This window comes from Echinops telfairi, unplaced genomic scaffold (genome assembly GCF_000313985.2).
Source record: "Echinops telfairi isolate 266 unplaced genomic scaffold, ASM31398v2 ScPeMD7_55;HRSCAF=186, whole genome shotgun sequence".
Taxonomy (NCBI): domain Eukaryota; kingdom Metazoa; phylum Chordata; class Mammalia; order Afrosoricida; family Tenrecidae; genus Echinops; species Echinops telfairi.
In genome coordinates, this window is record NW_022103953.1 from 128902 (window position 1) to 140514 (window position 11613).

At 42.2% G+C, this 11613-nt stretch overlaps 1 pseudogene; it reads left to right on the top strand.

Annotated features, from left to right (window-relative positions):
- The first annotated feature begins 1158 nt into the window (after positions 1-1158).
- Positions 1159-11613, top strand: part of LOC101662112 — an 18951-nt pseudogene continuing 8496 nt past the window's right edge.

Here is an 11613-nt window from a genome sequence, read left to right on the forward strand (position 1 = left end):
TCTTTTGATTGGTTAGCTGTCTTCCAAATTTGTCAGCATAGACAAGTGAGTCCTTCCATTCCGATATCCTTTGTTGAAACATCTCGGTTGGCATTACATCACATCCTGGAGTCTTGTTTTTGGCCAGTGCCCTCAGTATGACCAGGACTTTCCCCTGCAACCTCATTTGCTCATGATCATATACACATCCCAGAATAGTTGAACACTGGCCAGTTCGTTTTGGTACAGTGACTGCATATTCTTTCTTCTTTTTTAAAACTTTTTATGATTTAAAACTTTAAAGTAAATTGGTTTTCAGCAATTCATACATTGTTGAAGTCCCCAAGATAGACCAGCCTTCTTCCCACTTCTGCCCTCCCTGAGTTTTTGTATTATTCATTCTTCTTTCCTTTTTTTTTTTTTTGAAGTTGAGAAAGGCTTTATTGAGGCAGGGAAAGAACTCCCAGGAGAGAAGGGGGAGCAGAGAAGGACGGGGGCATCTTGAGGCCCCAGGCGGGTTCTGAGACCCAATGAGTTAGGTCAGGGAAATAGCCCCATCCTTCTTTCCTGTTCCTTCTTGCTTTTAAGAGTTTTGATCCATAAGCAAATGCTGTCCTTTTGACTTTGTACAGTTGATTGTTCTAGAGAATATATGTTATTCTTGGATGTTACTCTGCCCCTCCAGCCAGTATATTGTTGGGCTGAAAGCTGAGTCAGAGGAGTGAGTACAGGTTCAAGAGCAAAGAGTCCCTAAAGGCCATAATCTGGGGATTCCAAGTCTCCATCACACCAGTAAGCCTGATGTATTTTATGATTTGGGGTTTTTTTCCACTTTCTTCTTCCACTCGACTCAGAACCCTTTTGCAATCCATCTAGTTCTTCTGGTCTCAGGGTTGTGGAGGCTGAGGTTCGCTGTGGTCAATTCATCATTTGGATTAATTGTTCCCATACATCTTCTATTTTCTTCATTCTTATTTTATGGCACTTCTGTGCTGTCTCTGCGGGGTAACAGAGAGTATGCAGGTGGTGCAGGCACAACTGGCATCTGGGTGGGCACTCTACTGCTTGGTACATTTGTGATCCAGAAACACCAGGTTCAGCTCTCTTTTAGGCACTGAAAGCTGGAAGAAGAATGAGGTACTCACGTACTCTGTCAGTCTGGAAAGCCCTCTCCCCACAATGGTGGACCATGTCAGTAGAGGGACAGCAATGCAGAACATGGAATCCCAAATGGTAAGTCACAGTAGTCTATGCCTACGCTTGGTCGAGGCCAAACTCTAGCACCTCACCTCTTCCTTTGTTTTGAAAGTTTTGTTACATTAACTCCAATGAAAGGTTTTCTTGTTGAGAATTTTCTCATGTTTAACGTGACCTCACTTCCACATATAAGATGTTCCACATTTAATTCATGCAAAGGGCTTCTTTCCTTTGTGAAATCTCTGATGTGCTATAAGGCATCACTTCTAGCTGAAAGCTTTACATTCACCACATGAAAAGTTTTTCTCCGGTATGAATTCATAGATGAGTTTTAAGATGTGCTTTCTGAATGAAGCCTTTGCACATTCACTACATACATGGGGTTCCGCTCTCTCCAGGATAAGTTCACTGATGAACAATAAGCTTATTCTTCCTGAGAAAGGCTTTTCCACATTCACCACATACATGGGGTTTCTCTGGAGTATGAATTCGATGATGCTCAGTGAGCTCATTCTTCCAGGTAAAAGCTTTTCCACATTCACCACATACATGGGGTTTAGATCCTGCGTGAATTCATAGACAAGTTTTGAGATTGCCTTTCTGAATGAAGCTTTTGCCATATTCACTATGTACATGGGTTTTCTCTCCAGTATGAATTCCCTGATGAACAGAGGTCCTTCTTCCTGATAAAATCTTTTCCATATTCATCACATACCTAGGGTTTAATGGTTCCTGAGCCACTCAGTATTTGGCCATAACCAAGCTCCAAACCAAAGTCACTGCCATGGGGACAAATCCTACTCATAGCAACCTTACAGAACACAGTAGAGCTGCCTCCATGCCTTTCTAAGGCTGAAAACATTTATGGGAGTAGAAATCCTCATGTTTCTCCAGAGTAGCTGGTGGATTTGAATTGCTCACCTAGAAGTGGATAACACAGACTCAAATGCTTTCTTTTTAAGTCTTTGAGTTATTGAGAAATGCTGCGCATGCTCCTCCCTGTTAGTTTTCTAACTCCATTTAGTACTTCACTTTGTCCTCTTAAGCCACTTTTGGAAATAATCTTTTTAGTCCTTTTACCTTATCAATTCTTCCTTTGGTTGAGTGACTCAGTGTTCAAGGTCAAGTTTCAGAGTCTCTTCTGACATCCCTGTTGGTCCCTTCTTTCTTTCCTATCTTTATAATGATCACTTGCTTGTTTTCATGTGTACTGTCTTTGTTGTCACCACACAGCTCATCTATTCTTTGGTCTTTCATGCTGAATGCATCAGTTCTGTCTTGAGATGGTCTGTAAATTCAAGTGGGACATAGTCAGGTGGCATCTTGGAACTTGTGAATCTGTTCTAATTTTCTTCAGCTTCAATCTAAACTTGAATATACACAATTGACAGGGAGTCTGTTCTGTAATACCTGTTCTTGTTCTGACAAATAATCTTGATCACCTCTAATTTCTCCTTCCTTCAATGTACTCGATTTGATTTTTGAGCATTCTAAGTCATGAATTTCATATGTAGAGTCACCATTTATGTTGTTGACAAAGGGTATTTGTAGTAATCCATAGCCAATGTCATTTTCATGAGAATCTGCCTAATTCCAAACATGATTTGGGTTAATTTTTCTTGGTGGTTAGTTTCTAGTACAGTGCCTGCCCCAGTATATATTTAATTATGAGTCCGTCTGGGTGATTGACTATCATGGGCTTAGGAACCCCACTCAATATTGTTCCTAACTAAGTAGCCCAATGTATTTAACTTTATTTATCTGAAGTGTTACTGAAAGATCCCAAATTAACATAGTAAGAAAAGTCTCTGACATAATGCCTGTAAACTTTTCTCTAGAAACTGATACCTTTTTTTTTTTTTTGAAACTGATACCTTTTAACACCAGAACCACTCAGGGATAGTGTGTAAAATGCTAAGACTTGGGTGTCCTTTTCACCAGCTACCCCTCTCCATCTTCATTACTCCCCGAATCACCTGAATGAGGAACTACTGTTTTGACCCTTTCCCAAGTCACTCTGATTCAGACCCCACTCAGTGCCCCTTGTGACAAATTCTGCTTCTTTCAAAGGGCCTGCCACTTTCAAAGGTTAACTGTCCAAGTTTCCTTTGGCATGTTTAATTTTGCAGTACGTACAAGCATTGAGGCACCCAATTACTGATCACATTATTTCAATCATTGGATTCTTTGTAATCTTTACAAAATCCAACCGTGTGCCTCTCACTCTTTTCCATTATCCCCCCTCAGACCCAGTAGTCTCACAGAGTGACCCTGAATGGTTTCCTCTACAACGTCTACCCCTATGATATGCAATCTCTTGAGGTAGTCCTGTCAAGGCTGGGCGTGAGAAACACATCCAGTGGGCACTGTTTTCTTGGTCTCCTCTTGAGCTTTTTACATTGAGTTCCTGAGGTGATCTTCAGCTGTTATTGTTTTTTCCAGACAACTATTCAGGAGCCACAAGTCTGCGTCTGATGCATTTTCTGAAATTTCATATCCATAAGCAGCTAGCTGTCCAGCCATATATTCTCCATTGGAATTATTATGCAAACAACCCCATGACAATATCCAAACTTTTGGTATGCTTGTAATAATGTCATCGCTTGGTGGACTGTCTTCCTCTTATAAATACTCTTGGGTATTTTGTTTTGTACCTCTTGAACAATGTGCTTTCTTGTAAAATGCCTATCTTGTGACTTTGAATCTTCCTGTGCCACAGTATCTTCTATGCCATCCAGCAGTGAATCTCAGGGCGCAGAAGTCATCTCCTCTTGATTATCAGAAATTAGTCTCAAGTCTTCCTGAAAAATGAGTCTGTCCAAAGTTAGGGAATGCAGCACACTTCTCTCCGGAAACCGCACAGAGTTCAGATGGAGCTAGCCGTGTATTTCTTTCTCTATGCTCTCTGATTTTAAAAGTCTCTGTGAGAAACGTCTTAAACTGCAATGTTTGAAAATAATTTTCCACGCAATAAAATATCATTACGCATATTTGTTTTCTTTCTTTCTTCCTTTTCTATATAAGAAAAAACTTTATATTAAAGAGTAATTGTATATTAAGAAAACATCCCTGCCCTGTCCAGATCAAGTCCATAAGTCTGATACTACTCTGCAAGTCTGATACTAGTCCATAAATCTCTTTTCAGACTCATGCAGCCACATGCAATGATTTGGACTGCAGGAAGATCACAGGCCGGTGGATGCAAACTCTTGTAGATCCAATGTTGGTGGACACATCTCCAGGGTTCTGCCATCAGTGTGGCTCGAAGTAGTTCTCCAACAGGAAGATGAAGCAGACAGAGTGAATGTGGCCGGCCCCCAGCGAGCTATTTATCTCAGTAACTCTCCAATCAAGCGGAGACCTGATTGACAGGCTAAACTCCTCCCACGGGTTCCAACAGGAGCCATGTTGGCACAAAAAAAAACTTAACCATCACATAGGGTACAAGTATTCTCTGACTTCCATCATAGTCTATTTATTGCTGTCAAATTTTGTTGTTTTTGTCTTTGTCAATAGTTACATGTAGCACACATAATGTTGCAGCATGCAGTTTGCTGGTGGTATCATTCTGAAATGTTCACTCACAGATGTGCAGGTTTGTGATTTCAGATCAAACAGGGCCACGCAGCAGACACAGCTGGTCTTCAATGACGTTGATGTCAAGTGCTGGGAGTGACGCTCAGAGAAAGCTGGGAATGTTCAACTCAAGTGTCATATGGTCATTGAAATGTTCATATAGCCAGTTGACATTAGTGCTCACGGAATTATGTGAACATGCTCCAAGAATCTGCTCAGAGTAATATGATGGGAGAGCAAGTGGAAGAGTCAGCCATGTGGCCAGCATGCTGAATTTAGGGCTTGTTAGCGCTGATGGGGAGCAGCTCATACATCAGGAAGAAAGGGAATTGGCAGATCAAGACTTAATGGGTTTTGAAGAGAAGACCTCCAGGACGGCCATGGTCTCAACAGCCAGGACCATGCAGAGAGAGAACATATTTCTAATCACGGCTTACATACATTTTGGGAGCATGCAAGCCCCGCTGATTACAGGTAACCACATACATAACAGGAAGGGGCTGTACAATAGCCATACACGGGATAGGAAGGGGACGAGTTAGGGGTGTACACGGAATACGAAGGGGAGGGGCTAGGTGTCCATTATACATATTTGGATTGTGCAAAAGCCATAGGAAGAATATGAATGAAAAAATAACCAAATTACCCAGAGATGCCACTGCTACATTGCAATCAGTGTTCATACTCTATTTAGTCACACACAGCCCCTCTCGTGAGGAATACTGGTACTTTCAAAGCCCCTACCAAGAAAAGCTTTTTAGCGTGTCACATTTAATTACTGGTTTTAATTTCTCCATTCGACTCATCACGGCTAGTTGGATCACATTTGGTCAACTTCCAGTTATCATCTGATTTTCAAAACTGTCGAACTCTGGACAATCACATTTCAGCTGATTCGTCTAGGCTGGGAAATTGTGATCCTTAACTGAATATATATATTGAATCCTGTAGGACAGACTTATTTTCCTTATGAAATGTAAAAATTGTCCCAGAAGTAGAAAAATAAATGTTGCTATCCTGCCTATACTCAGTCAGAATATTTATAAATCATGTACGCACACCTTACCAAATAAATAAGACTTCACTAGAATTTGAAAATCTTAATGTTTATTTTGTATCTTTTCTCTCAAGCAGTGTTGGAAAGTTATAATCAGCATGTTTAAGGATGTGCTCTGTCACTTGTAGCTGACAGAAAGTATTTTCTACTTAGTAGACATTTTGCTGTCTTTCGTAAGAGAGAAAGTCTCAGAGGTATGCTCATTGGAAGGGAATAATTCCATAAAAAAAAGTATATTATAGTAACTTTGTTACTGCTCATTTGAAAGAAAAGAAAAAGCTGTTACAATGAAAAAAATTATATATTCACTTGAAACACCTTGTTTCCTTGTCTGAGATCCCACAGTGATCAATCTGCATGAGTTTTTCTTATCTCTTTTGTCCTTAAATAAATGCATCTTAATAACTGTTTAATTATGTTCAAATTTGATTTTTCAAAGAGGAGGCAAACTAAGAGGAGTCAATCCTTTTAAAAGATAGTGAAAATTTTGATAAAATAGAAAAGGCTACAAGAAGACAGAAATTTCAGATTGCTTTAGCTAGTAATATTAAGTTAGTAGTTAACACCATGGCCAAACCTTAGTGATGGTTGCATTATTATTGCAAGATGGAGTAACAATTTCTGAGGCTGCTGCTAGAACTGAAGGAAGCACGGATTTTATAAACTGTTTGCTTCTTGTCCTCACCTGCATAAACAAGACTCAATTCCCTTAGGTCCCTTCATCTGTTGGGTATCGTAGCCAAACTGGTCATCGCCAGTCCACTCTTTCCCCTATGTGAGCCCCCTCTACATCCCTGGGTCTGCACTCTCCACTGGTTGTCATTATACATTGTTCTGGACATCACAATGTCTCCTATGGCACTGTGCCTAACATCCCACTGACTGCCATTGACTTGTTATTTGCGATGATAGCTGTGATGTCTGAAACATGGTAATGGCTATCCTGAGTTTCGAATGGTCAGCAGTTTGAAACCACCAGCAACTCCATGGAAGGAAGACTGGGTTTTGTACTCCCATCAAGAGTTATAGTCTCAGAAACCCATAGGGGATCACTATGAGTCGGTATTTGATCAGTGGCAGTGAGTTTGGTTTTTGGAGTTTTGCTTTTTTTTTTTTACAAAATTGGGCGCTTATGGATTGTGTAGGTGTGAGACAGCCCCACTTTCCACAGAGAACTCAGGTATCAGAGAACTCATGGATTCGGTCCTAGACCTTGCTTCTTAACCATTCTGGTACTCTTATCATGTAATTAGATGACTTCCATTTAAAGTAATTACCAATATGTTTGTCCTACAAAGGCTGATGCCTTTACCCCCAAGTCTTTTCCTGTTTGTATGTAATCTTGAACAACTTTTGCTCTTCTGTCTTCAGGCTCATGATTCTTGTTTTCTGCAATGTCTAACCTCCCATGAACCCCAGCAAGGATAGTTTTCATTTCAGACCTTGTAATTTTTATGACTAGACATTGAAAATTTGTCTTTTCAATATCTTCCCCATCTCTATTCAACATGTTCAATGTTTCCTCTAGTTTCTTGACCAGGTGCAGTGAAGAGATCTGTTTTAATGTCAGCATCAAACCATTCCCTCATCTTTACCATGGTCTTTTCCAACGGATTGATTTCCCCACTGCTGTTTCCTACTCTCTCAAAGAGTTACAGTCTTGGAAACTGAAGCAGAGTGTTCTGCTCTGTCTGATAGGGTTGCTCTGAGTAGGCATGAACTCGATGACAGTGGTTTTTAACTTTGGCTGCATGTCCGGTAGTTGCTGATTAGATAAGAGGCATTGTGGGTTTTAGTTATTGAGTGTTACACATTCTTTTGAATAGAACTTTTTATTCTGGTTAGATGAAGACTTACAGAGCAGATTTACAATTGACAGTTCACACACATTTTGTGTAATCTAATTGATCGAAATCCCTACAATCCCACAACATCGCTCACCTTAAAAGCTGCCTGTTTAATCTCAAATAGTTGATTATTCTAAGGTGTGAGTATATTACTAGTGTTAGTAGTCCCTTCATTCACCTGAAAATTGTGCCTTGTATGTAACTTCAATTCCAGACTTGAAGAACGACGAAGGGACAAAGCATCAGGGTTTCCTCTTCTGTATTGGACCTGTAAGCCTGGTCCTTATGATTTTAAGTTTTGTCCCACGTTTCCTCCCATTCTGTCCAGGACCTTCTAATGTGATCCCTTTCGTCACAATTGGTAGAGGTAGGTAGCCGGGCCATCTCCTTCTTCTGTTCACAGGGTTGTGGACTCTGATGTTTGTGTGGTCCCTTGGTCCATTGGATTGATTGTTTCTTTGTCTTTAGCTTTCATCACTCTTATTTCCTTCAGACAAGGAAACTAATAGTTACACCCCAGAGGATTGCTCACAAGCGTTAAGGACCCCGTCATAAAAGTTGCTTCTCACCAAAGTAGGATGTAGACTATTGTCTTTGTGAACTAGGTAGGTTATAGCAACCAACTTTGGTGTTCCCTGAGATTATGGTCCTCGCCTCCCAGGCCTGTGACTCCATTCCCTGAAGGAGTTTGCTTATGTAGCTTTCCTCCTGTATGTCCCACCACTTTCATGGATATATATGCAGCAATGGCAAAATATCCTACGTCAAACACATATATTTATAAGAGTATGCTCTCACTCTCACACCTATTCATCCAGGTACTCCTAATTCCTCCTGGCTGCAGAATTGTGTACATATTGGGCTCCATTGCTTGTAGCTCTAGCACTCCATCCAGTGGTTTCCCCTGCATGCTTTTTTATTTTTTTGACAACCTCCCTCTATTTGGACATTGCCTTCCAAGCTAAATCTACTTAACTTTCTCTTCATTTGGAATTTCTTTAACTACACCCTTCTCTTTTCACTTTGTAAATATCTTCCTTACAAATAGGTATGTCAGTTTTCCTATTTTGAGTTTTCTAGGGTTGAATTCTGGCCCTAGGTTAGGCTTAGGTTGTTGTCTGCCATTGTTGATTCTATCTGAGGAGTCCCCTTTAGTATTTCTTGCAAGGTCTGTCTAGTTTTGACAAATTCCTTTAATTCCTATTTATCTGGAAAAAGTCTAATTTTACCGTTCCGTTGGAGGACCAATATTTTCTGGCATATAATTCTCAGCTGGAAATGTTTCTTCTTACAGAATTGTATATATGACACCCGCTGGCCTTTATACCCGTGTGCTTTCTGCTGAGAAATCGGTGCTCGCTGTTAAAGGTTTTCCTTTGCAGGTAATTTTTTACTTTCCCTGCTCTGCTCTCAGGATTCTTCTTAGTCCTGTTGTGGAAAGTTTAATTACGGCATGACTTGTTGGTTTTCTTTTGGGGGGCAGGTTTGCCTATCCGTTTGGTGTTTATTCAGCTCTTTAAATGCACATATTTTCACTATTCCTGATATTGGAGACATTTTCTTCCCTTAATATTCCAACGATTTTGTTTTCTCTTTTAAGCAATCTCTTCCCTCTCTGAATTCTGATTACAAGTTGTTATTCCTCTTGATGGTATCCCACATATTTTTTTCTGATTGTTTCTCTAGCAGATTAGTAGTGAGAAATGTTTCTTGCTCGTGCTCCTTAATTTGGCACTCCATTGAATCAATTGTATTTCTTTGTCATTTCAATTGTGATCTTTTTCTGAAATCATATGAATCTTTTGTATTTCTATTTGATGTATTTGCATGGTTTCTGTGTTTCATTTGTTCTGTCATTTTGTTCTTGCTGTGTTTTGCCAAATATGTATCATGATTTTCCTGGGTTTCCCAGGGTTTCATTGATCTTTCTATTAATCTGTTGAAGGTGTCTAAATACCATTCGTCTGACTTCCTTATCAGGCAGTTGCATTAGCATTTCTTCCTCGGAAAGGGCTTCTGACTCCTTACTTTGGTCACTTGTTTGGGCCACTGTGTCTTGTTTCTTTGTTGTTTGGGAGGCATTGTGGTGGAGCTGTCTTTGTCTATCATTGATGATGGTATGTCGGTGTGTCCTTCGGCAGTCACCACTTGCCTCCTGTTGGTTCTGATAGAGAAAGTGAGGGTGCTCGCAGTTCGCGTTTCCTGTAACACTCTTGAGGGTGGGTTGGGTTGCTGTTGTTGTGTCTATGGATGATCATGTGATACAGGAGTGGGTAGTGGCTCTTGCCCAGTTGGTGGGGCTGCAGAATGTACAAGTGTGGCTGGTCCGGATGTTGCTATTCATTTTCTGGTCTGAAGTCACCCATGTGCCAGGCTGCTGATTCCAAAGCAGGCTGCTTATAAAAGCGCAAAATGTTGGAATCACATCAGGTTGTCCAACAATTCACTTGTCTGTCTCTTTCTATGGTTGCTTAAGTTCTGCTTCTTCACCTAGCCGGTGTTCGAGCCACTCCCTTATCCTTTCCTCTAATGCTCAGGGTGCCAGGAATCCCATCAGATCTCTCCTGTCTGTTAGATTGGGCCTGGCAATGAGCTAAATGCGGTGAACAGTGTTAGCAATTCAGAGAACAACAAGCCTTTACCAAGGCTTCTGGGGAATGGAGACACGAACTACCTGTCCACCAGCCCTGGGGCTCGGCCTAAGCGCATCTGGGGGATAGAGCAACAAGAAAATGCTACCGACTGTACAGCTGTGTAGGCCACAAAAGATGAGTTCAGAGAACCCAAAGAAAGCTTCTCGTCTGCACGTGTGGAGATGATAAAGACTGCCGTGCTGACAAGCTGCAGCACAACCGTTGCCAGTGCTGTCACTACCATAAGTGCCGGTCACGGCCTTCAAGGAGGGTGCTGCGTGGGATGAAAGGAGAGGAGCTGGGAGTGGGCCGAGGGTGAGGCCAATCTTCCATTATTGTGTCCACGAAGACATGCTTGTGGAGAGAGAGGATTCTAGCAGTGGATGAGCCACAGATGGCATCCCGTGGGGATATCAATAAGGCGAACCCAACAAATGACCCTGTCACCAACCCATGGCATGCCGCTGATGAGCAGATTTTCGGCCTCCTTGAATGGGCCGAGCGCATGCCTCACCTGCCGGGCCTCACTGTGGAGGGCCAGGTCATTCTGCTCTGGGCAGGGTGCAATGGGCTGTGATCACTTCCTTCTCCCACTGCTCCGTTTGCATTCAGGATGGCACCTTTCCTTTCCTTCCGTGGGTTTACACGCCCACTGTAGCAGTGCTCCAAGGGCTGGGTTGGCTCCATCTTTGACAGAGTTCTGACAGATCTGGTCTCCAAAGTGAACTATATGCAGAAGGATAAACTGGAGCTGGGGTGCCAAGACACTACGGTGCTGTTTAACCCAGATGTCCAGGGCCTGTCCAAGCCTCCTGAGGTGGAGACTGTGAGAGAAAGCTTAGGCCACCCTTGAGGCTCATACCAAGCAGAAGTATCCAGAACAGCCAGGCAGGTTTGCTAAGCTGCTGCATCACTGCCCACCCAGCCTTAGACCCCATTGGCTCAAAATGCCCGGGCACTTCTTCAGGCTCATAGGGTGCACACACACACCCATTGACACCTTCCTCAGGAAGCCCTGTGGTAGGTCACCTGAGTGAGACCAGCTGCAGTCTTCTTATGCAAGATTGTCCCTGGGCAGGTGTGTGTGACCCCCGCCTTGCACACTTCCCTTGCACCCTTGCTTCAGCTTCCACCCTGACCTCCTTCCATTTCCCCAAATGTGAGTCCTATAATAATGGACACCTTGGGGGTGAGGGCTGGGGGGTGGGCAGGGAGGAGGCTCTGAGTGCTGGACATTTTTGTATGGTAGCATAGTGGCTACACACTGGGTTGGGATCCGGAAGGTCAGCAGTAGAAAACCACCAGTAACACCTAGGGAGAAAGA